The following is a 24432-nucleotide window of genomic DNA, read 5'->3' on the forward strand; positions in this document are numbered from 1 at the left end:
CAGGCTTGAGTGCAGTGGACTGATCTTAGCTTACTGTAACTTCAAACTCCTTCAAGAGGAGCACTGTAGCCTCCCAAGTAGCTGGGTCTACAGGGATGTACCACCATGTCTGGATAATTTTTCTATTTTTTGTAGAGACAGGGTCTGGCTATATTGCCCAGGCTGGTCTCAAATTCCTGGCCTCAAGAGATACTCCTGCCTGGGACTCCCAAAGTGTTGGGATTATAGGTGTGAGCCACTGTGCTCAACCCCTGTTTTTTTTTTGTTTTTTTTTTTGAGATAGAGTCTCGCTTTGTTGCCCAGGCTAGAGTGAGTGCCGAGGCGTCAGCCTAGCTCACAGCAACCTCAAACTCCTGGGCTCAAGCGATCCTCCCGCCTCAGCCTCCCGAGTAGCTGGGACTACAGGCATGCGCCACCATGCCCGGCTAATTTTTTCTATATGTATTAGTTGGCCAATTAATTTCTTTCTATTTATAGTAGAGACAGGGTCTCACTCTTGCTCAGGCTGGTTTCTAACTCCTGACCTCAAGCAATCCACCTGCCTCGGCCTCCCAGAGTGCTATCAACCCCTGTTTTTAATATTAATATAATTATTTTAATGCATGCTTGTTGTGATAAAGGGGAAAACAGTAGAAAGATGACCCTGTTCCCAGTATCAAGAGGCCTGATTTCTGATCCTAGCTTTAGTACCTTCAAATCATGAGATTTGGGGAAAGTCACTTAAGATCCTTAGACTTTAGTTAATTTGTACTTTAAGAAACTCTGGCTAATGATAGTTCTAAACATAGTTTCCATTTCAAAAATTGTGAGGTTGTATGTTTTTTAATTGAAAAGCATCAGGGAGAAGAAAATGGATTCTATTATAAGGTTTTGGGAGAAATTTCCATTTTCTCCTAATTACAGTAAAAGATGGTGGGATATAAAAACCAAAGATTTATTGAGTACCTTCTCTGTGGCTGACACTACTCTCTTTTAACTCCTGTAAGTGTGACCGTGACTTTGAGTTAGATTATATAATTCCTGTTGGCAGTTATAATTGAAGAGTATCGTAGGGCACAGAATGAGTAAGGATGGAGTCTGGAACGGAATCTCGCCTGACTCTAAGCCGGGGATTCCATTGTAGCACATTATAACTGCTATCCTTGCAAAATGCCTTTTCCCTTTTCCCATCTATTTTTACATTGTAACTAATAAATTTTGAACTGCAAAGGTCCTCTCATTCTCCAAGAATCTCGTATGCGAGAATACTCTTCCTCCTTGCCCCCTTTCCCACACAAAGTGTTACCAAGGTCAATAAGAATGTTTTTTTGTGTTTTCCCTGGAACCTTACACTGGAAGTCCTGGATTCCAAGGGAAACATCTGAATGGATCAAATGAGTCTGATCTGGTGATGGAAGAAATTTTCATATTTTTTTTTAGGTGTATAACAAAGTGCAGATAATCTGTCTGAGTTTTAAAAAATCAGTAAAAAAAAAAATAAAATAAAAATGAAGAAACAAGTCTGTAGAGGTGCGGTGAGCGCTGCAGCAACAACTAGGTCAAGGCTTTCCTGACGGAGGCTGTGAAGAAGGCATGCTTTACTCGTACTCGCGTATTTCTTTTGACACTTCCCCCCTCCCCCGACCCCATTAGGCCGCAGATGTATTTTAAAATTGTTAGGAAACTCATAGAGATAAGAAAAGGCGAATAGCCCTGATCCGGTGCCTCAGGAAGGAGGTTCAGAAGGCAACGCGGCCGGGTGGGGGCGGGGCGGGGCCGGTCCCGCTCCGTCCTGGCGAGGACAGGGGGAGGCATGGCCTGTCCTTCGCAGACGGCGTTCTCTCGGTCCCACGCTCTGCCCACCTCCGGCTCCGCGCGCCCGCGCGGGCGGCCCAGCGGGCCCCAAGGAAACCACAGTCAGGAATCGAGGAAAGTCTGCGAGCTTGGACACAGGCGTCCCGTGTGGAAGTGTCCAAGGAGACCGCCAGAAGTGCGCAAGCCGGAGTCGGCCCGCGTTTCCTTCTGACCGAGAGGGGGAGCCCCGCGTCCCCAGCCGGGAGCGACCCGGAGTCCCGAGCCCGGAGCCCCAGCCGCCAGCGCCCGGGTTGGCTTCAGCCGATTAGGAAGAGGAGGGAGGGGGGCAGGGAGCGCGAAGAGGGAGGGGACCGAAGCCGGAGGGTCCCGAGTCCAGCGCCGCGTCGACGCACAGAAACTTTCCCTCCCGGCCGCGGAAACGGCGCCCGGCTGCGCTGGAGCGGAGATCGCGGGCTGCGGGGACCGGCGGCTCCCCACGCCCCTGCCCGCAGCCCGACCGGACCGCATCGCCCAGCGAGGTACGGGGAGCCCGCGACTTATCTGGGGTCCTCCCTGGCCGGGAGCCCGGCCTCCCTCCAGGTAGCAGGTAATCTCTTAGACACCGGCACCCCGAGGGCCAGCGGGCGGCGCGGGCCGGCGGTGCCGGGGAGGGGGCGCGGGGCCGCGGGTGGCCGCTGCCCGGCAGGTTGCAGAGAAATGAGGACAGCTGAAGAAAGGCTCGGGGAGTCGTGCGGCGAGAAGGGAGCCTAAGACCTGTTGACGCCGCCGCGGCAGTGCTTGCGGGATGAAGGGGGTGGGGGAGCCCAGCGAGGTCGGGGACGCAGCGGTCCCCGGGCTCCTGAAGCCTCTTTTTAGCCTTTTGTGGTAACTTTGGTCCGGGTGGCCGGGCCGGTGGGCAGCAGCTGCAGGGACGCTGCGGGGCGCCGGTGGACCAGTGCGGCCGAGGGAGAGCGGATCACACAGGGCTGAGCTGGCGAGTCATCGCCGGGTCACAGCGAGGCGACCCAGGAGCGAACTTCCAGCGTATCCTCCCTTTTGTTGGCTCGGGAGGGAATGTGGGCTGGGGGGCGGGGAGCGCGAAGCTCCCAGGCCGGCCGGGCGAGGATACTTTACAGCCCGGAGCTGGGAGGGCCCGAACTCAGAGGCGGCGTGCACACGGGCACCCTTGGGCTGGGCGCGTCCGGTAGCCCCTTCGGGAGGGCGCGAGGCGGCGCGGCGTGATGCGACCTGGGGCTCCGGCTCCGGCTCCGGCTGCCAGGCTCGCCCGGCCCGGTCCTCCTCCCCGTGGCCCCACTCCCTGCACACTTGGGAAGCCGGGGCAGCCGGAGCAGCGGGAGCGATTCTCTTCCATTCCGCGGCTACCGGGGCTGCTGTGCCGACTTCCCTGTGTGCGGGAGGGAACTCTGGGCAGGCTGGTTTTCTTGGAATGTGTTTACAGTGTTGAATGGGGCTTGGGCAGGAAGCTGGACGCTGCAGCTGGGGCTAGCGTGCCAAGGTAGAGTAAGGAAGACGTAGCTGGTGTCGGGCTTGACGGGTCCCCTTGGTACACTGGGCAAACTCCAAGCAAGTGAGGGCTGGCAGTCAAGGTACCCCGCCCTGGTCCTAGCAGTTTTTCTCAACTGAGTTCGCCTTGCTTTCATTTGCGATCAAACATTATTTACACGGGCTAAGTCAGCCTGCAAGTTTGACGAAGTGTAATACAGTCAATAAGGAAAGATTTCATAAATTTGTTTTGTGCCTGCTTTTTTAAAAAAAGATGTTGCACCTACATTTGAGAGTAAAAAGTTTTGCAGAGTGTTCTAGTTAAGGCTCCGCTTGTTCACTTCTGGGACTAGTAAGAGACCACAATACTGATGGTTTTGTGTCTGTAATTCCAAATAGGCGATTAGGTGCTAAAGGAGGAGAAATTGTTAGAGTGAGTGTTAGGAAGTAGAAAACTCTAAGAAGAATTGGAAATTTTTCAGATTTGCAAATCGCCCCCTTTCTCTACCAGTCTTTCCCTCCTTCCTCCCACACAAACAAGTAGCTTGCTAGAAAACCCACCAGTTGGGAGAGCGCAGTCGCTGGCGACTACGAGCCTTGCTGGAAAAGCAGACAGGCTATGGTACTGCCCCACTGCATAATTAAAGGTCTCCTTGAGCTGTCCAGGAGTGTTTTCCAAGTTTTTACGACTGACAAGGAAAAAAAGAGAGGAACCTGGCCGGCAGCCAAACTAGACTGAGCTCAGTAGCCAGGCATGAAAGAGACTGGGGAAGTTGCGGGGGATAATTGAAAAGGGGCTGTTGGTTGCACTTGGGCTTAAACAAGGAGTTTCTTTGCAATGAGAATTTTTAGATGACTACGATCAGTCTTCTTGGCAAAAGATAAACTAAGCATAGAGTGCACTTGGATATGACTGATGAGATTAAAAGAAAGGCTCCAGGAGCAAAGTCTGACCCTTCCTTATCAGTGTTGCAGTGAAATATCTGGGAGCCTGACGCTGTTGGTGCTGATCATACTGTGCAAATATCCACAATTTGTTGCTATTTGTCTCCTTAACTTGGACTGGGTTTGCTGCAACTTCAATCCCTTGTTCTTGACCTTAGTTCTTTGTTTTCATAGCAGTACGAACTGAAGACTTGGGCTTTGAGCAGATGGTTTTCTACCTAAATGGAATAATTCAATTAGGTATTCTCAAATAACATGGATTTGGGTCATAGAATTAAAGTGGAAAATATATCCTGCATGTCTTTATGTCTGCCAAAAGTGATCCCAATAAATAGATCTCTCATCAAAGAAATAGAAGTTGGGATGATCTCAGTATTTCACACATTTACCCAATGCTTGAGGCCTTACTGCTTCTAATTCCAGACCAGCCAGGAACTCAAAGCCTTAACTGCAATTCAGACTCTTCTTTTTATGTATTACAGTTATTTATGTTTTATCTCTTTACTTTTTTTTTAAATTTTTTTCAGGGAGGTAGGTCTACCATTGTGGTCTTGGGGTTGAATGATAAAAAACTCTATTGTGGTTTGTATTTCCTCTGGATTTGTGAGTTTAAGATTGTATCAGCCTGCTCTCTGAGATTGACTTTATAAATCACCCTCAGCAAAGTGATTTCCCTGACTATGTTTCAGTTTTTCCACTTGCAAAGTAAAGAAACATTTTTTTGTACATAATTACAAGCTTGTTGAGAGAATTAAAGAGATGAAATAATGTTAATAGGCTTTTAGACATAAAGGTCATAGGGATTCTGACTCAGCTGACTCAGTTGAATTTATGGAAATAAAATAGGAATATTTATAACTAGAATACACATATAATAATGACATATCTGTATTTAATTTATAAAAATTACTACTTGTACATTTTAATTATAGTTTTAGTTTAATCATAAATTTTAATTTTGAGGATGTTGGGTGAGATTTTGTTATGGTTAAGGCTGAGTCATTTTCTCAAACAGAAAAGAACAATCAGCAAATTCATTTATTTTTATTTCAGTTTATATTTGTACTTAAGACCAGTTATTTTTTAAGTCCAGCTCAATTTTGCTTTTATGAGAAGTTACCAAATATATTTACAGAATTTGGTTTCCTTCTCAGTAATAACACTTGAGAGGCTAAAATACCTTTAAGATGTATAAAGTTTCTTTTCCCAATGGTCACAATAATTTCCTTAAGAATTTAGAGGATAGATTTTAGAGCCATTCATTAATTGATTCAACCAATATTTGTTGCATGATTTTTATGCACCATCAGGCCTGTATTCAAATCTCAGCACTGAAATTCTTACTCTGTGATTTTTGTATATGTTAATTTACCACTTAAACATTCTACCAATAGATCATTTATTGTCTGTGTCGATATCTATAATTTATGAACTTATTTGTTGATTCATGATAATTGTGAAATATTTAATTTTTAATTTGACATGTCAGTAAAATATACTACCTATTTTTATAGTTTATTGTATTGTGTTGCACTCATGGATGCTTAACTTTTTTTCAGGTGAACAAGTACACTTATTAGAGAAAAAAGAATAAGTGTAGATTAATTGTTTCAAGGATAAAATCTTTTGGTAAAATACTTAGTCACAGCTTTTATTTTTAGATTTTACATTATCATTTATAGTGAATCTATAAAAAGTAGGAATATATAAGATAGTAGTTGGGTTGATTTATAGTCAAACTTACACTATGGGTACTTTTATTGTATGAATCATCAAAGAACAAGTTAATGTTCAAGGATATATTAGGATAAAATATCCAATTTGGCCTTTGATTTTAAATTAAAATTCTTTAAAATCCTCATCTTCATTGCTGAGTAGTAGTTGATTTTTATTTAAATTTTACTTGGCAGAGTGATATATTTGTATAACTCAATCTGCAATATTGCAATTTGTTTGCTAAAACCTCTAAAAGATAAAATAAAGTCTTTTATTTGAATATAATAATGAATTCAAAGGTAGTTACACAAGTCAACTGCATGGCTGCTATGAGCCCTGGTCCCTAAACATATTAGAGGCTGGTGAATCTAATAGTGTTTGCTTTAATGCGTTTAGAGATCAGGAAACTTAAGCTTGTTCCTGTAGGAGCCTAAAATATATTCAAATTGGAAGAGGAAAGAAGGTTTAAACTTCGAACAGAGAAATCACTTCACTTCCAAACACGGGAGATATGAAATTGAAATTAGGCCTTTATTTTTAAAGAGAATGGCTAAAAGCCATTATTCCAGAGTAAAACTTAAGAAAACAATGCTTATACTGTTTTCAGGCTCTGCAAGTAGCTAGTTCTTGTTTGTTTGATGCTTAGAAAATGTTTTCAGTCACTGTAATGATACTTAACCATGCATGATTATTTTTCATCAGACGACAGTTAATTGACTCAAATATTGGGCAGGAGAGTAAATGGCAACTTTCTGTTCACATTGAAATGGTATAGTTGTAGTAAATCTGAAATTAGTTTTGTCTTTCAATATTGTGTACTTAAGAATATTTTTGAAGAGGCTGCTCTAATTCATTCACATAATATGAATAAGTGAGTTAACTTATGTAGACATTTTGATTTCCAGTATATTTTATGCTATGTTGCAAAGATTAATATGGCTTTTTGAAGGAGTTTGAAGAACCTTGTACATCTTTTCTAAGGTGCAAGTAAGAAAGCACATCTAGATAATAATACCTGCCTTTATTTCATGTTTGTTTTTTGCTACTAACATTATATAAGTATATCTGCATATCATCATAATCACATGCCTTCTGATGAAGTTCAGAGTAGATCTTGGAAGCTTCCATGTCTTAACGGACTAATCTCTGTCGGTCTGTTTCTCTCTGTGTCTGTGTCTGTGTCTGTCTCTATCTCTCCCTCTATATATGTGTGTCCTTACACTTATGACATATGTATGCATGTTCATTAATGTTTCTCTATTTGTGATGTATTTATTCAAAGGAAAAATAGCTTCAATTAGTTGATATTTTTGAGCCCAATTTTAACAATTACTTTAAAATATTTTCTAGATAACTAATGCTAGAGATCCTTAACTTTTTTTTTTCAAATTCTAAAGATGTTTTTAGGCTTTTATTTATAACTGTGAAGGAAGAGAAAAATAGTGGGCATAATCTTCTACCCACATTCTTGGTTGTCGGCTTTAATGATGACATACTCATGGAAGCCCTTTTCTACTCTTCTTAAACAGGACACAGGCAGATGTGCAGTTAACTACCGTAAGAAGGTAAATTCACCACTGAGAAGGTGGATACTACGTATAAGTTTGTAAGGTACTATGAAGTGAGAATTGTGTATAAATGTAGTGTTTTCTTGGTATTGTACAACTTTTTCTTAATATTATCAGATGTTTACCTGTTTCCTGAAACTTCACCCACCCATCTCTCAAGAATTTCAGGGATTTTAATAAACTTTGTCAGAGCTACTAACCAAAAGCAAGATTGAACAACATGGGCTCAGTCTTTAGTCTACTGTCTTGTAGAAATAAAGATGCTCATTTAAGAGCAGAAATAATTTGCTAGCTGAATCATTAATGATTTGCCTATTTATAGTCATATAATATTTGATGAAATAATAACTAAGCTATCCTCACTTGGTTTGTATTTAAATGAGGTAATGTCATTTTTAAACAGCATTTTAGCTAGAAAAAAAATCCAACAGAACATCTGTGCTATGATAACAAACCTGCAAATTTGGGGTAACAGTTGACATAAAAGAATAGACTTGATTTTAGCTTCTTGATTTCTCTCATAAGCATTTACAACCATTAAGGTGCCATGTTTTAAAGTAAAATTATAACAGCAAATAGGTTCATTTGCCTAGATTTCAACCTAGGTGAGTTAAAATAGGTTTGTAAGTGCTAATAGTAGTTTTATTTAAGAAAAAGAATAATTTAAATGTCAAAGTGTGTAGTTTCTTCTGTAATTTATTTCATTTTTTGTCTGCTTTGAGGAACGGTGTAGTAATACAGAATTTTGGTTGGACTTTCCTATTACTTCCTTAAGGATGTGCATTATTATAATCATAAGAATGTTCAACAGCCTACATACTGAACTTTATTGATAGTGCATATAAATACAGAGGAACTTTGGTTTATTGGAAAGAACAATTTTATAAGTAAATTAATTTCAAAACAGTTTATTTCTATGCTGTATATGCTTATTAAATATAATTAGGAAGAGGATGTTATTTATTCAGCATAGTCTCTTAGAATATAGTTTGAGAGAATTGTTTATCAAATTTGAGTAAATAAACTATTTGAAATTATACAGATGCCATCTGAAATGGCAAAGGTCTATTCATATTTCAGATATATAAAGCAGTATTACTTTATAATAAGAGTAGTTGTTATCTTGGAATTTTATTATTATTATTTGTTTCAATGCATTATCATGGGTATATATGATATATAGGAGAAAAGTTTTAAAAATTCTTAACAGCCAACCAATATGAGCTCTCATATTGCTAATATTATATTTAATTCTTTTAAAGGAAGAACTACAGCTAAATTTGTAACATCTGAGTTATCCTGGGCTTAATTACTTACATTAAGTAGACTAGGAAATTTATGATTAATTTGGAAAAATGAAATTTCCTAAGTAGTGCAGATGAGGGTTTAAAGAACAACATTTTAGGCATGATATACTAAATCTTTCTTTGGGACTTCCTTATTCAATATGATTTTTTCTTTATTCAATGGTTTTCTGTTAAGTTATATAACTTTGTTATCTTCTGCCCCCCTTCTAATTCTGGAAAATGTAACTATGTTTAAACATATTACTCATGTTTAAACTCTGAATCTGCAAATAAATGGATTCTGATATGATCCAGTTTAATTTAATAAATATGTATTGACTATCACTTATAGTGGTTGTTTCCTTCATTATTAGTAGGTAAGAGGCCTATCTCAAATTAACTTAAATAGAACTTGGTGTTTCCATATAATTCTTAGGTACAATGAAGAGGATGTTGAGGGAGTAGGGATGGGGAAGAGGAGTATTTACCAGTGTGAAGGGAGCCAGTACGTGGAAAGAAGGTGTGCAGGTGATTCTTAGACCAAGTCACAAAAGACAAGGGTGAATTAGGCAGGCAATGCAGGGGACAGTTCCAGACAGAGACCATTAAAATGGTTTAGTAGAGCAACTTGTGGATTTTAGAGCTATAGAGATGTTTTTCCTTTCTGTCTTAATGTTCCTGATCATAATCATTAGTACTTACATATAAGCTCTTAAGAATTTTAACTGGGGTTGGGCATGGTGGCTCATATCTATAATCCTAGCACTTTGGGAGGCCAAGGTGGGAGGATCGCTTGAGGGCGGGAGTTTGAGACCAGCTTGACCAAGAGCAAGATGTCATCTCTACACAAAATAGAAAAATTAACCTGGCATGGTGGCATGTGCTGTAGTCTTAGCTACTTGGGAGGCTGAAGCAGGAGGATCACTCAAGGCCAGGAGTTTGAGATTGCAGTGAGCTATGATGATGCCATACACTTTAGCTATTTAAACTCTGAAGTGACATATTGTCTCAAAAAAAAAAAAAAAAGAATTTTAACTGGATTAATTGTCTTATAAAACTGCCATCTTATTTTTCTTTCTTTTTCTATTTCTCCAGATCTAACTAACATGTAATTGGAATTATAAGGAGTGGGTTGTGCTATCTATTTCACATTTATATTTAATTTTAGAACATGTAAATTAAAAACATAGATTTATCTTTTTCACAGTATTTATATTTGAAGGGGTTAAGATTTGGCTGGGAATCTTGTCTTACAGTTTTTATTTTTCATATGTAAAGAATGGATATGTTAAATAGTTCCTTGTATCTCCTACTTGCTGTAATAAGTAACCATGACAGTATTAACAAATTTTATGAATAATATTGAAAAAATAAATACTTTCTGTGCTTATGAAAACGTGATATTTTTTCTATGCATCATTGGGTTATTTAAGGTTATATATTTGGTTATATGATGTGGATTATTTAATAACCATTATTGATGAAAAATTTAAATATGTGCTGGGTGTTTTAAAAATTAGAATTTAGAATACATACAAGTGTAACAAATTACTTTGTTATGAAGGGAAACTATAATTAAAACATTTTATAGCATAATTTATTGTTCTATATTTCCTTTCTTCTTTTCACTTGGCTTGACAACCTGTGAGATATATCTATTTTAAAATTACCTTCTTATTGATGTTTTATTTATTTGACCCAATGAACTCTACTTTATTTTTGAAATATATGATAAGAGCAGTCTCTTTAAACCTATTAATTGAACAAAATTAATATAGAGAGCTTCACACTCAAATTAGTTTAGTAGGTCAAGACTACCTTAAAATTCCAAGGGATGGGACTAAGGTAATAATTTTATACTAGAAAATTGATAATATCTTCAAGACCACAGTGAGAGAGAACTCTCTTTTAGTCTCTTTCTAGCTTTTGTTTCTACTTTGTGTTTCCTGCAATGGTAAACACCAAACACCATTGACACTTCTTTGCTTCCCTCTCTTGTTGAATTTCAAGACTCCCTTTTAATGACATTGAATGACAGTAGCTTAATCGAGGTATGATTCACTACCTGACATTAACTTTCCTTTCCATTTCATGCATTTCCATTTATAAGAAGCCTACTTTCACTTCTATGAGCCACACCTTCCTTGTATTGTGGCAAACACTGTTGGTTGTCCACACAGATCCATTCCTTATTCCTCTTTTCTCTGGTATTATTCAGCTGTCCACTCTTCCCCACACAACTCAGGAGAAAGCAATCCCATTCCTCAATAAAGCAAAATTTAGATAATGTTAAGCTAATAATCATAGTGTTTCTATTCCCCTTGGCAGTGATGGGTTATTAAGATGACACTTGATATGAAATGACATGACTAGGGAGGGGTAGAAAATATCTCTTTTCACTTAGCAAGGGAACATCGTGTGAGAAAGCTTATGTCAGTTCTTGATACTGGTCCTGTCTGGAATAGTTGCTACAGGGATCATCACAAGGAGATCCAGCTTGAGGCCAAAATAAATGCATTAAACATGGCATAACAATGTGAAGAACATAGGTACTTGATGGAGTACCTGAATTTCGGGTTCCTGAAGTAACTAACCATACTTCTGGATTTATTGTTGTGTGAGATAATGAACAACTTCATTTTTCAAATCAACTTGACTAGATTTCCAGTTACTTAAAATAGAAAGTATCCTAATTACAGCTGTAGTTAAGTGGTATCTTAATTTTATAAATAAACATTTTAGAAGTAGTAATTTAGAGTATTAAAGAAATTTTGTAGACTACTTAGGTTTTGTAAACTAGTGCTATTAGTCTATAAAATATATTATTATTCCAAATCCCCAGAGACTATGTTTTTAATACAATAAATATATCAATCATCTTTTCAACCAAATTTATTGAGATGAATAAATTAATCAGGAGATGGAGGCAGACAAAACTGGGAATAATCTAACAGGTTCACACAATAGATAACTCAATAAAAAAGAAAATAATTTGAAATATAAATTTGTAGTCCAGTCAATTCACAAAATGACACAATTTATTGGTTGTGTGGTATCTTTAGTCTATTGGAAATGTTAAATGTACATAGAGAAGCGTTAATGTAATCTCAGTGCCTGGCCTGAGTAATTTCAAATTTGTAGTCTAATGTTAAAACAAATTTACAACTATTTAAATATAAAAGATAAAGCTGAAAGTAGTAATATTAAAGAAAACTGTGAACAGTAGATCCATTCACAGGGGTATCAAACAATGCAGTCATATAGTAAACTTTTAATTAAGAGCTAATGAACAAGATTTTCTTCTTGACCAAACCCTGGTCAGGCTCTTCTGAGTCCTCTTCTCAACTAGGTCTCGACTTCTGGACTTCTTTGTTCAGTTTAGCCATCCTCAATAGCTGATCACTATCAAGTTAGGTTCCTTACCCTCCACCATCTCCCAGATGATGTCTGATGACCCTCATCTGCATTTAGCGAGAATCCTGTTATGTCAGTTTAGCTGGACTCCTCCTTTACCTGCGATGTTTATTCTTAGTAAGTTTTCTTCCACTGCCTCTCCTCCTGGTCATTGGCTATAAATTCCCACTTTTCCTTTTTGTATTTAAAGTTGAGCCTAATCTGTCTCCCCCACTTCAAAACCTCATGGCAGTGGTCTCTACACCTATTCTCCTGAATAAAGTCTACCTTACTGTTCTTTGACAAGTATTATGAATTTGTTTTCTTTAACACTAGTTTTCTAAAACTCTAGTTCACTACAATCATTAGCAGTCTAATTATTTTCTGTCACCAGTTTCTTGACTTAACTTTTTTGATGACTTAGCATTATGCATATTGAGTTTTGTAATGTGCTCTATCAAAGTATGGAGATATATGTGACTCTTTGTCATCTTGCTATAAAGGTGGTAGGAATTACCCAAAGCTGAGAATTGACAAGAGCAGGAGTGAAATATATTTCACGATATTATTACTATTCTTAGCTAAAATAGTTACCCAAGTAGTTTAAGCAGTAGGTAGAGGCAAGCAGACCAGGAATAATCTAACAGGCTCAAAGAACAGGAAAGGGTCACCAAGGATAGGTTTGTTGGGAATAAAGAGGTGTGAGAAATAGAGAGCTAGAAGGTTGTGTATTCAGTCCAGATGAAGGCAGTTGAGGAAACTGTAGGTGGGAATGTTACAGATGCTCAAAGCCGGCCGTAAAACAGTGTAGCAACTAGGTCACTGGTCAAGAAAAAGCAAGGCTAATGTATTAGAACTGATAGTCAGTGTGGATGTTGAAAGCATGGAAATTGAGTTGCAGGGGGACATAGCCAATAACCTGAGGAAAGTAAAAGAGACATCAGGGGAGCAGTCACTGATAGAGACATCTAAAGTAACAAGATCTCTTACGCTAGTGTAATTGAGATGTGCACATTAGTTTTTTTGCATAAGAATGCAATAAACATGCTTGAGATGCTTCCTCTATGAGATCTTGACCTTCATTCATAGCAACTTTAAGGAAGTCACCATACTGAGAAAGCCAGGCAAAGAAGAACAGAGCATACAAAGTGCTGCAATTCTCAGAGGATTATTGTTCTTTTAGAAGTTGTTGTTGAGGGATTGTCCTGGGGCCTCCCTTTCCCCTTACAGAATAGGGGTGCCCTTTGGTGACCTTTCCTTGGTTTGGAAGGGAACCACATTCTTTGGGTTATTGAATGTGGATAACTGCCTCTTGGTATGGAAATTATCATAAAGGGCCTTTGCTTATCTGCTTGGGAAATTTTAATAGAAAATATAACCTGACACACAGCAGGTATAAAATGAGAGATAGGATAAGTATCCAGATAATTCAATTTGCAACTCCCACGTGTGCTAACATAATCAGATAAAGTAAAAATAGCAGCCCTCTTAATTTGTCTCTGTCTATATTAGGATCTTCCTAGCATCTGCACCCTTTCTTTAATCTATTTTCTTATGCCTGAGAGTCCACATCAAAAAAGGATTTTTTGAACAAGAGAGTAAAGATAACAAGAATATCACTTACAGAGTACTCATTATAGTAAATGTTGTACTTAATGTTTTTTATAATTTGTAGATGATAAGGAAACTTGTTTAAGTCTCCACAGTGAGCAAACAATGGAACCGAGGTAGATAGTAGGATGGGAAGTAATCTATCTTAACCACCATACTAGCTGTGAGAGTGTGTGGTTGGGTGCCAACACTCCCCCTAGAGGATTAGGCCAGCTTTGGTAGTTCTCTTTACTAGTGAGAATGTGATCCCTTTGAAAACCTGAATGCCTAGACTCCTGACTGGTGCTTGATTCCTTCTTTTTTGTCCCTGTCATGGTACAATGAGCTGCTCATCTCCCACTCTTAGACATAGCAACTTGTAACTCTTAGTGATAAGATATTTGTTCATTTTACCCTGTTTAGTTAGATAAAGCATAAAAATTAACCTGTTGACTAAGGCGTGCCTGCATATTGCTTTGACTTTTGCTTTGACTTTTGATTTGTTAGGAAAGTTAAAATGTTGTGTGAAATAGCCTGACTTTTTCTTAATCCCATTTTCCCCTCTGGTTTTGCCAAACGATAATATTTAAGTTACATTAATAAAATCACTAATATTAATAGTCTCTAATTGTCTGACATATGCTTTTACCTTAAGTATTTGACATTTGCCTTCATTGAGATGGACTAGATAACCTCAAAAAATGTTTTAGTCCTTAGGATAGTCTAAGTTTTAATTTTATAAATAGTATATTTAAAAAAACTAAAATCAGTTTTTAAACCAAAATATTGTATTCAATTTTAGCAGTTGATTTCATCATTTGGTCTTTTTTTGTAAGTTAAACTGTTAGATATTTGATCTCTGGTGGTATTTGTAGCTTAGGTATTATAAGAAGGTTCTCTTGGCAGGGGATTTGACATAGTCTAGTTGTTAGGTAAGACTTCTTGGTGAAAAGCAGTGAGAGTGTGGAGACAGTGGTTTTAGCATGTAGGCAGGAGGAGAGTATATGGGTCAGCTACAGAATTAGAAGACTGAAAATAGAGCCAGAGTATGGCATGGAAGGGAGAGAGGCACTAGAATTGCTGGAGATGAAGCCAGCGAGTCAGGAACCAATTTTGTAAGACTTTACAATCCAGGGTTTGAGCTTCATTCTAAGAGCAATTGGAAAATCTTGAAGCATTATAATGGGAATGGTGACAAGATGTCATCATCTGCATTTTAGAAAGAGCTAAGCTGATACCGTGCCAATATGTCTAGGCAAGAGAAGGTGGAGGCCTAATTTAGAGGAATGACAATAAGAAATGACTTTATTCCAGAGATATTTAGGAAAAAATAACTTTTTGTATTTTCTGTACTTTTGGTAATTTGTCAATGATTGTGAAAGGTAGACAGTATATAGGCAGGAGGATGGTGTAAATATTGATTATGAGGTTTCTAGTTTTGGCAACTTGGGTGTTTGTATCATTCATCAACAGAATAAATACAGTAGAAGCAGAATTATGAAAGGAAAAGAACGGTCTCAATTTTGGACACATTTTAACCAAAAATGCAAAGCCTACATTTGAATAGATAAAAAAGCAAAGCCTACAAACATCACTGAGAAGGAATGACCAATGAGGAGGAAGAAAAACAGGAGATTGGGATGTTGTGGAAGCTAAGATAAAAACAATGTTTTGAGAAGAAGCAGGTGATCAACAGTGTTAAATAGTTAGAAGGGTGGAAGGAAGGAAAGAAGGAAGGAAGGAAGGAAGGAAGGAAGGAAGGAAGGGAGGGAGGGAGGGAGGGAGGGAGGGAGGGAGGGAGGGAGGAAGGAAGGAAGGAAGGAAGGAAGGAAGGAAGGAAGGAAGGAAGGAAGGAAGGAAGGAAGGAAGGAAGGAAGGAAGGGAGGGAGGGAAAGAAAAGCAAGAAAAGCAAGCAAGCAAGAAAGAAAAGACGAGAAAGAATGGAGAAAAGAAAAAAGCCCCAGAGATTAAAGTGTCTATTGTATTTGACATGAAGGTCATTAGTAACTGGTGAGAACAATTTTGGTGGAATTGCGTATGTGGTGAATTGTTGGAGTACAATGAATATTTGAAACAGTACCCAAAGACAATTTATTTTCATGGGCTAAATCTGTGCATGGAAAAAGAGACATAGTATGGAAACACAATGGGACTTGAGTTACACTACAGGGAAGGTTTCTTTAATATGGGAGAGACTTCATTATGCTTAGAGCAGGTTTGGCAAATAAAATCCCAGAGGCACTAGTGAGTACATATAAAATTAAATCATGCTGGCCGATTGATACTGTGGTAAATTTAAGAATTTAAGTGCATACGGTCTGAAGTGAGCAATAACTCCTTAATTCTATCTAACTCTAGATATGTGTGAATGTGGACTGACTTGTCACATCTGCCACTGTGGAGAATAGCACAAGTGCAAATTGAGGATAGCCTATCAGAATACCAAGAAATATTGAGGACCAGTTGAGATTAGTGACTTGCACTTGTTATAGTTCTGTGACTTTTCCTCCTAGATACTGGGAGCTATAAGGAGGACAACTGATTTTTTCCTAAGTGAATACAGTATAAAATTAGTGTAGTGAGGAAGCTTTAAGTTGTGTACTAGAAGATGGTTAAAATAATGAACTAAAGATTGAACCGTTAGAAGAGAGGAGAGAGGGATGAGACAGATTGATAGGGAAAGAAGTGGCCAAGGAATAAAGAGATCCTATGCCTTACAGGAGTTGTGGTCAGAATATTTGTTGTTGGAAGTATAGTAGTTCTAAGTGATAAGACCAGTGGATTATTTGTCTGAAGAAGAAAAGGAGGGGAAGAGGTTGAGAAACTGAGAACCAATATGAGTGTTCCACATGGCTTTTGGAAGTCAATTCTAATCGACATATTTCAATTAAATTATGAATATGAACACTTAATTTGGAGTAATGGAAACAGGTACTGCAAAGGTAGGTGAGTTTGAGAGCATAGAGGGATTGTATGCTTGGAATGGATCTTAGAATTCTCATGAATTCCCTAAATGGCTTGCTGAGTGGTTGATGTGAGCATGTGGAAAGCAGAGCAGAAACGAACATAGTAGACTTGGCATCATGATCACAGCTGACCAGCTGGTTTGTAGGCACCTAGTGAGTTCCTTCTTTGGGTACCCCAATGTCTTTGTAAGCTCAGGCTGTCATAACAAAATGGCATAGACTGGGTGTCTTAAACAACAGAATTTTTTTTCCTCATAGCTCTGGAGGCTGGTAGTTTGGGATCAGGGTGCCAGCACAGTCAGGTTCTAATGAAGACTCTCTTCTTGACTGTTCTGTCTTCTTTCTGTGTCCTCCCATGACAGGGCAAGTGGTGGGGGCTGGAGGAGAGGAGAGGGAGAGAAAGAAAAAGCAAGCAAGCTCTTTGATGTCTCTGTTTATAGGAACACTAATCCCATCATAAGGGTCCCACCCTTAAGGCCTCATCTAAACTTAATTATCTCCCATAGGCCCCATCTCCAAATACCATCACATCGGAGGGTACACAACAAATAAATTTTGGGGGATAATATTCAGTCCATAACACTGGGAAATACATTGGATTCACTTTGGAAGGGGGATGAGACTTTGTTTGTTGTGTACGTGGGTTTTTCTTCTAGTTATGTGCTAAGAGTCTACTTTTATACTCTAGGTACTACTAAATTAGCACTTCACATTTTAGAGTATTTGACACCTGAAACACATATTTATCAATATTCAGTATAGTTCTGCATGATTAGTAAAAGGCATTAGGCTATATTAGAAATAACCTGAGCTTTGATTTTTTTGGAGATAGAATTTGCCAATTACAAAAGAACTGGGTGCTCTTTAGTAGGTCAATTAATTGCACACGGTTCTCTTTCTTAACCTGTATGACAAAGCAGACAATAACTCTGTGCAAGGTTCTTGAGAGGATTAAAAACATGACTAATGCATGTAACACAGTGGCTATAGAGTGGCCTTTTGTAGGTGGTCAATATATGGTAACTACTGTTACTATGTAGTTAAAGCATAATTTTTGTACTGTTAAACATTACAGTAAAATTGCATGTTGTTTTCATTTTGACAAATATGCTATTTTATAAAAATAAATTTACCCTCAATGATAAATACAAATGGAATCACTTCAATTTAATATGTCATTTGTGACTTACAAAAGGTAAAAATGTAGAGGGATACACAATTAGTTTTTGTTTTGAAGTCTCTTCATCAAAAACTTATATATTTTCAGAAAAATACACCCAAATTTAAAACATTGTATAATTTGTTTTTTCTTCTTTTTTTTATTTTGGCATATTATGGGGGTACAAATTTTAAGGTTTCAAATAATGCTCTTGCTCCCCTTCCCCCCACAAGTCTGAGCTTAGAGTGTGACCATCCTCCAGATGGTACATATCTCACTCATTATGCATGTATATACCTTCCACCCATGCCACCCTCCCAATACCCAATTAATGTAGTTCCTATGTGTCCACTTAGGTGCTGCTCAGTTAATACCAGTTTGCTGGTGAGTATATGTGGTGCTTGTTTTTCCATTCTTGGGATAATTCACTTAGTAGTATGGGTTCCAGCTCTATCCAGGAAAATACAAGATGTGCTATATCACCATTAGTACTCCATGGTATACATATACCACATTTTATTAATCCACTCATGAATTGATGGGCACTTGGGTTGTTTCTACAACTTTGCAATTGTGAATTGTGCTGCTATGAACATTCAAGTGCAGGTGTCTTTTTCATAAAGTGACTTTTGATCTTTTGGGTAAATGCCCAGTAGTGGGATTGCTGGATCAAATGGTAGATTCACTTGTATCGCTTTAAGGTATCTCCATATTGCTTTCCACAGAGGTTGAACTAGTTTGCAGTCCCACCAGCAGTGTAGGAGTGTTCCTCTCTCTCCGCATCCACACCAGCATTTGTTGTTTGGGGACTTTTTGATAAAGGTCATTGTCACTGGAGATAAGTAATATCTCATTGTGGTTTTGATTTGCATTTCCCTGATGATTAGAGGTGTTGAACATTTTTTCATACGTTTGTTAGACATGATTCTGTCTTTAGAAAAGTTTCCATTCATGTCCTTTGCCTACTTTTTGATAAGGTGGATTGATTTTTTTCTTGCTGATTTTCGTGAGTTCCAAGTAGATTCTAGTTATCAGCCCCTTCTCAGATGTATAGGATGCAAAAAATTTTCTCCCGTTCTGTAGGTTGTCCGTTTACATTCATGATTATTTCTTTGGCTGTGCAGAAGCTTTTTAGTTTGATCATGTCCCATTTATTTATTTTTGTTGCTGCTGTGATTGCCTTTGGGGTCTTCTTCATAAATGATTTGCTGAGGCCGATGTCCAGGAGAGTGTTTCCAACATTTTCCTCTAGAATTCTAATACTTTCGTACCTTAGGTTTGAGTCTGTTATCCAGCGTGAGTTGATTTTTGTGAGAGGTGAAAGGTGTGGCTATCTAGTTTTTCCAGCACCATTTATTGAAAAGGGATTCTTTTCACCAGTGTGTGTTTTTGTCTGCTTTGTCAAAGATTAGATGGCTATATGAGGATGGTTTTATATCAGGGTTCTCAGATCTGTTCCACTGGTCAATATTCCTATTTTTGTGCCAATATCATATTGATTTAATTACTACAGCTTTGTAGTATAGTTTGATATCTGGCATATTAATACCTTCCATTTTGTTTTTATTACCTAGAATTGGTTTGATATGCGGGGTCTTCTCTGGTTCCAAATGAAACATAAAATTATTTTTTTCCATATCTGTGAAGAATGATGTTGGGATTTTAATAGGTATTGCATTGAATCTGTAAATCAGCTTGGGTAGTATAGACATTTTAACAATGTTGAGTCTGCCGACCTATGAGCATGGTATGGATTTCCATCTGTTTACATCCTCTGCTATTTCCTTCCTCAGTGTTTCCTAGTTCTCCCTGTAGAGGTCTTTTACCTCCTTGAATAAGTATATTCCTAGGTACTTTATTTTCTTTGTTGCTATTGTGAAGGGTATTGAGTCTTTGATTTGGTTCTCAGTTTGATTGCTGTTGGTGTATATGAATGCCTCTGCTTTCTGTGTATTGATTTTGTATCCTGAGACTTTACTGAATTCGTTTATCAATTCCAGGAATCTCTTAGAGGAATTCTTGGGATTTTCTAAATATGATATCATATCATCAGCAAACAGTGAAAGTTTGATCTCTTCTGCCCCAATTTGTATACCTTTAATTCCACTTTCATGTCTGATTGCTGTAGCCAGGACTTCCAGCACTATGTTGAATAGAAGTGGAGATAGTGGGCAGCCTTGTCTGGTTCCAGTTCTAAGTGGGAATGCTTTCAGTTTTTCCCTATTCAGTATGATGTTGGCTATGGGTCTGTCGTATATGGCTTGTATCATTTTTAGGTATGTCCCTTCTATGCCTATTTTATTAAGTTCTTATCATGAAAGGGTGTTGAATTTTGTCAAAAGTTGTTCTGCATCTATTGAAAGAATCATATGGTCTCTGTTTTTGCTTCTGTTAATGGTGAATTACATTTATAGATTTACATATGTTGAATCATCCCTGCATCCCTGGGATGAAGCCTACTTGGTCATGATGAATTATTTTTTTGATAAGCATCTGGATTCGGTTAGCTAGGATTTTGTTAAAAATTTTCGTATCTATATTGATAAGGAATATTGGTCTGTAATTTTCTTTTTTTGTTGCATCCTTTCCTGGTTTTGGTATCAGGGTTATGTTCACTTCATAAAAAGTGTTGAGGAGGTTTCCATTCTTCTCGATGTTGTGGAATAATTTCTGTAAGATAGGCACCAGTTCTTTTTTGTAAGTGTGGTAAAATTTGGGTGTGAGACCGTCTGGGCTGGGACTTTTCTTTTTAGGAAGATTTTTAATTGCTGTTTCTTTTTCAGCTCTTGATAATGGTCTGTTCAGGAATTCTATTTCTTCCTGGTTGAGCCTAGGGAGGCTGTGTGTTTCTAGAAATTTGTCCATTTCCTCCACATTTTCCAGTTTGTGTGCATAAAGGTTTTTGTAGTATTTGTAAATTATATCTTGTATCTCCTTGGGATGGGTTGTGATATCTCCTTTTTATTCCTGATGGAGCTTATTAGGGATTTCTCTTTTCTGCTTTTCATTAGCCTAGCCAAAGTCATGTCAATTTTGTTTATGTTTTCAAAGAACCAACCTTTTGTTTTATTAATCTCCTGAATAGCTTCCCTGTTGTCAATTTCGATTAGTTCTGATTTGATCTTGTTAATTTCACTTCTTCTGCTGGGTTTGGGGTTGATCTATTCTTCTTTTTCCAGCTTTTTGAGTGAATTCATTAGATTGTCTATTTTTGATCTTTTTGGCTTTTGATTATAGGCATTTATGGAAATAAGCTTTCCTATAGGTACTGCTTTAGCTGTGTCCCAGAGGATTTGATAATTTGTCTCTCCATTGTCATTTTGTTCAAAGAATTTTTTTATTTCCATCTTGATTTCTTCATTTATGAAGTAATCATTTAGTAGGAGGTTGTTTAATTTCCACGTTTTTGTGTAGAAATGTGAGTTTCTGTTATGGTTGATTTCTACTTTTATTCCACTGTGATCTGAGAAGATACATGGTATGATTTCTATTTTTAAAAATTTTTTGAGACTTACTTTGTGTCCTAGGATATGTTTAATCTTAGAGAATGTCCCGTGAGCTGATGAGAACATATATTCAGTGGATTTTGGGTAGAATGTCCTGTAAATGTCAGTCAGACCCAATTGTTCTAGAGTTTTGTTTAAGTCCATTATTTCTTTATTAATTTTCTGTTTGGAGGATCTGTCATATGCATTCAGTGGGGTGTTGAAATCTCTGGTAATTATGGCATTGCTGTTAATCCATTTGCTTAGATCAAGTGAGGTTTGCTTTATGAATCTGGGTGCACCTAAGTTGGGTGCATATATACTTAAAATTGTTATATCTTTTTGTTGAACTGTACCCTTCACCATCAGTGTCTTTCACTACTTTTGTTAGTTTAAAATCTAAATCATCTGAGATCAGGACTGCCACACCAGACTTCTTTTGGTTTCTGCTTCTTTGAAATACTGATATCCACCCCTTTACTTTTAGTCTATATGCATCCTTGCAGGTTAGGTGTGTTTCCTGAAGATAGCAGATACTTGGCTTGTATTTTTTTTATCCATTCAATCAACCTATGTCTCTTGGGTGGGGAGTTTAAGTCATTCACATTTATTGAAAGAACTTATTGGTGAGGCAGATTACTGTTCATTCTTTTGGGTTGGACATTGTTGCTTTTTTTTCTCTCTTGAGCCATTGTGATATCTTGCCTTTAGTCTTTAGGTTTTAGGTATTTTTATGTTCATGAGTTTATATTATGTTTTTCCATGTGTAACACTGTTTTGAATATTTCTTATAGGGCTGGTCTTGTCTTGGTGAATTCCCTCAGACTTTGCTTATCTGAGAATGTCTTAATTTCTCCTTCATATATAAAGCTTAGTTTTGCAGGGTACAAGATTCTAGGGTGGGCATTATTTTGTTTCAAAAGAGTGAGAATAGGGCCCCAGTCTCTCCTTGCTTGTAATATTTCAGTTGAGAAATCTGGCGTTATTCGGATCAGTTTTCCTTTGTATGTAACTTGCTTCTTTAGCCTTACAGCTTATTGGAGGGTCTCTTTTGTTGATATTTTGGTCAGTCTGATGACTACATGTCGTGGTGTTTTCCTGTTTGCATTGTATCTCCCAGGGGTCCTTTGGGCCTCTTGGATTTCTAATTCTAAGTTATTGGCCATACCTGGGAAATTTTCCTCAATTATTTCTTCAAACAGCTTATCCAACCCTTGAGTTTTTCCGTCCTCTTACTCCAGATTCCAGGTTATTTTTCAGGTTATTTTTCTTTGTATAATCCCACAATTCTTGTAAGCTTTGCTCTTGTCACTTATCTGCTCTATCTCTGTGATTAATTTATTTGATTTGAAGGCATTATCTTCAATCTCTGAGATTCTTTCTTTTGTTTGGTCCACCCTATTTTTGAGGCTTTCCACTGTGTTTTGTATTTCCCTGAATAAATTCTTCATTTCCAGGAGATTGGATTGATTTTTCTTTAAGATCTTGATTTCCTTAGTGAATTTTCGTTCCACGTCCTGAATTTTCTTTCTGGTTTCTTTGTGTTGGTTATCTATTTTTTCTTGCATATCATTGAGCTTTCATACAATCCAATTTTGGAATTCTTCTTCTGTCATTTTAGTGTTTTGGGTTTGGCCAGTATCCATTTCTTGAGAGCTGATGTATCTCTTTGGGGGAGTGTTTTTGGTTTGATACTTCATAGTTCCAGAATTCTTTCGCTGAGCCCCCCTCATCTGGATCAGCTGATGTTTTTTCGTATGGTGCACAGGGGTCCTCTCTTCTATGGTTTTTTGATCTGCCACTCGGGGGAGCTCTTCCACCACACTTGGAAGGTACCCCTTATGGGAGGGGTTACTTGTGGAACCTATTGTGACCACTCGCAGGGGATTTGTTCCTTGACCATGGCCCTGACTGTTGGCCACTGACTAGAGGGGAGGAGATCCAGCTCCAGTGTTTTGATCACCAGGGTGACCTAAACTGTTCTGGGAAGCAAAGTCATTTATACTGCCCACTTTTGATCTGCACACAGGCCCAGTGGATTCACCCTAGATCAGGGGGAGAGTGGCTTTTCTTGTGTCACCCTGCCTCCATGGGTGGAGCCTCCCACTTTCAGCATGAGAAGTGCAGGCTAGGGGGAAGAGGTAGCTCTCCAGTCTGCCTGGCTCACTGGAGCCCCAGTGGCTGTAACTCCCCTTGACATTAGTCTTCTCAGTAGCCAGGCCTGGCCAGCCAATCACAGATTGTGTAGGGGCAGAATTTGTCAGGAGAGTCTCTATGCTGGGGGAGGGGATCTGCCCACCGCACTGTATCACACCACGGCGTCTGGGCTGTGGACATCCTCAATGGTGACAGCTTGTCCACTAGCAGGGTACCCACTAGCAGTCACTGGGGGCAACTGTTTAGGAGGTGGCAGGTGCTGGGTTGGGGGTCTGGGTCATCAGGACACTCCATTGCCTCCTCTATGCCGCCTTCCCACCGACTCACACCTCTTAAGTCATAGTTCTCACTCTTACTGACTCACCCTGTGCAGGCTTATTCGCCCAAGGCAGTTCCAGCTTAGAGTCCTCAACAGTGAACAGCTCTGTAGGGCTGGCCCTGCTTGTTACCAGAGGCAAGATATCTAACTGCCTCCCCTATCAGCTCAGTCTGGTTTCCTCCCCTCTTGGTGCCGTCCTAGCATGGGGCTCCGGGGGAGTTCACGGTACTTTCCACTAATGACCGCACTCTCCAGCACCCTCTTCTCCTGCCACAATTTCACACCAACTTCAGCCAGATCCCTGGCTGGATGGGTGTGGAGGTCAATGGGGAAGCAAGGAGTTCTCCTGTGGGTCTGATCCCATGTCACCCCCTGGTCCAGCAGGCTGGCGCCCTCCAGGGACACTGTATGCCCTATTGTTTGTTTTGCACTCCCCAGAGAACATGATCTTATCTCTGAATCACCTTGTTTTTTTCCTTTTTTGAGAGTCCTTCACTGAACCTCTGTGGATTCTCGATGATGTCCTTGTAGGGGGGAGATCCACTTGCATGTAGGAGACCAAGATCTATGTA

At 38.8% G+C, this 24432-nt stretch overlaps 1 protein-coding gene across 4 annotated transcripts in view; it reads left to right on the plus strand.

Moving 5' to 3' along the window:
• The first annotated feature begins 1744 nt into the window (after positions 1–1744).
• GULP1 (GULP PTB domain containing engulfment adaptor 1) overlaps positions 1745–24432 on the plus strand; it is a 269468-nt gene continuing 246780 nt past the window's right edge. Inside the window, exon 1 of one of the 4 annotated variants that reach the window (XM_020288299.2) lies at positions 1745–2380. The gene's annotated coding sequence lies outside the window, so the exon portion shown is untranslated. The remainder of the gene's footprint in view (positions 2381–24432) is intronic. The other 3 variants (XM_020288298.2, XM_012779464.3, XM_012779467.3) reach the window with 3 other exon arrangements.

The sequence above is a fragment of the Microcebus murinus genome, chromosome 8 (assembly GCF_040939455.1).
Source record: "Microcebus murinus isolate Inina chromosome 8, M.murinus_Inina_mat1.0, whole genome shotgun sequence".
NCBI classification, from domain to species: domain Eukaryota; kingdom Metazoa; phylum Chordata; class Mammalia; order Primates; family Cheirogaleidae; genus Microcebus; species Microcebus murinus.